General features: G+C 42.8%; 2 non-coding genes across 2 annotated transcripts; both read left to right on the plus strand.

Moving 5' to 3' along the window:
- Positions 1-1031: 1031 nt before the first annotated feature.
- Positions 1032-1113, plus strand: trnal-aag. The gene has a single exon. It is a non-coding gene; the product is annotated as a tRNA-Leu (tRNA).
- Positions 1114-1838: 725 nt separating this feature from the next.
- trnal-aag lies at positions 1839-1920 on the plus strand. The gene has a single exon. It is a non-coding gene; the product is annotated as a tRNA-Leu (tRNA).
- Positions 1921-2245: the final 325 nt, after the last annotated feature.

Below are 2245 nucleotides of genomic sequence, written 5' to 3' on the forward strand. Positions count from 1 at the left end.
CTGGATTAAGGCTCCAGTCTCTAAGGAGGCGTGGGTTCAAATCCCACCACTGCCATCTTTATTGAGCTTGTTTGCGCAAACTATCACATGTTCTGCTTTATTTCAGGGTTTTTACTTTCATGTTGCCCATGCAAGGAGAAAAGAAGCAATGTTTTGTGTCACGGATGGGGTTCCAACTCAATAGAGCTTGTTTGCGCAAACTATCACATGTTCTGCTTTATTTCAGGGTTTTTACTTTCATGTTGCCCATGCAAGGGAGAAAAGAAGCAATGTTTTGTGTCACGGATGGGGTTCCAACTCAATAGAGCTTGTTTGCGCAAGCGATCACATGTTCTGCTTTATTTCAGGTTTTTACTTTCATGTCGCCCATGCAAAGGAAAAAAGAAGCAATGTTGTGTGTCTCGGATGGGGTTCCAACTCAATAGTGTAGTCCATCGCCTTAAACAACCAGCCACCAAGTTCTGTGCTCACGCGGTGGCAGTTGCACCTCCTACCGGTGGTTGTTCATGTCAAATCCTTGATAGGAAAAAAGGAAAGTTGTGATGGTCTGTGCGACGACCAAGCAGTCCATTTTAACAGTGGGTACTGTGGCCGAGCTGTCCAGAGAACTGGATTTAAGGACCCAGTCTTTCGGAGGTTTGGGTTCAAAGTCCACCGCTGCATGTTTTTCTCAACAGAAAACTGTCATGTAATTTCAAACAAGGCCACCAAGGACACCGGACAAATAAAGGGAATCCAGCCTTTACCCTAATTCCCAGGTCTGTTATTGCAATTATCTGCCGTGTTTTTCGAATTCAATCTGCTTCAGACATAAAAACTGAAACTAATTCTAAGTTTATACGATGGAAGAAAGAGCAACATCAGATAACTTAAGATTTTTAAAAAGAGAATCAAAAAAAGATGAAGGACGCAAGAGCAACATGAGATACATAAAGATTTTAAAGAAGAAAATGAAAAAGAAGACTAAAATACAAGGAAGTGCAGACGCTCTAGGTAACTGACGAGAAAGTGTGAATAGTTTGCCAGAGCTGGGTAGTGTGGCCGAGCGGTCTAAGGCGCTGGATTAAGGCTCCAGTCTCTAAGGAGGCGTGGGTTCAAATCCCACCACTGCCATCTTTATTGAGCTTGTTTGCGCAAGCGATCACATGTTCTGCTTTATTTCAGGTTTTTTACTTTCATGTCGCCCATGCAAAGGAAAAAAGAAGCAATGTTGTGTGTCACGGATGGGGTTCCAACTCAATAGTGTAGTCCATCGCCTTAAACAACCAGCCACCAAGTTCTGTGCTCACGCGGTGGCAGTTGCACCTCCTACCGGTGGTTGTTCATGTCAAATCCTTGATAGGAAAAAAGGAAAGTTGTGATGGTCTGTGCGACGACCAAGCAGTCCATTTTAACAGTGGGTACTGTGGCCGAGCTGTCCAGAGAACTGGATTTAAGGACCCAGTCTTTCGGTTCAAAGTCCACCGCTGCAACTTTTTCTCAACAGAAAACTGTAATGTAATTTCAAACAAGGCCACCAAGGACACCGGACAAATAAAGGGAATCCAGCCTTTACCCTAATTCCCAAGTCTGTTATTGCAATTATCTGCCGTGTTTTTCAAATTCAATCTGCTTCAGACAGAAAAGCAGAAACTAATTCTAAGTTTATACGATGGAAGAAAGAGCAACATCAGATAAATTAAGATTTTTAAAAGAGAATCAAAAAAGATGAAGGACGCAAGAGCAACGTGAGATAGATAAAGATTTTAAAGAAGAAAATGAAAAAGAAGACTAAAATACAAGGAAGTGCAGACGCTCTAGGTAACTGAGGAGAAAGTGCACATAATTTGCCAGAGCTGGGTAGTGTGGCCGAGCGGTCTAAGGCGCTGGATTAAGGCTCCAGTCTCTAAGGAGGCGTGGGTTCAAATCCCACCACTGCCATCTTTATTGAGCTTGTTTGCGCAAACTATCACATGTTCTGCTTTATTTCAGGGTTTTTACTTTCATGTTGCCCATGCAAGGGAGAAAAGAAGCAATGTTTTGTGTCACGGATGGGGTTCCAACTCAATAGAGCTTGTTTGCGCAAACTATCACATGTTCTGCTTTATTTCAGGGTTTTTACTTTCATGTTGCCCATGCAAGGGAGAAAAGAAGCAATGTTTTGTGTCACGGATGGGGTTCCAACTCAATAGAGCTTGTTTGCGCAAGCGATCACATGTTCTGCTTTATTTCAGGTTTTTTACTTTCATGTCGCCCATGCAAAGGA

This window comes from Oncorhynchus gorbuscha, unplaced genomic scaffold, assembly GCF_021184085.1.
Source record: "Oncorhynchus gorbuscha isolate QuinsamMale2020 ecotype Even-year unplaced genomic scaffold, OgorEven_v1.0 Un_scaffold_20618, whole genome shotgun sequence".
NCBI lineage: Eukaryota > Metazoa > Chordata > Actinopteri > Salmoniformes > Salmonidae > Oncorhynchus > Oncorhynchus gorbuscha.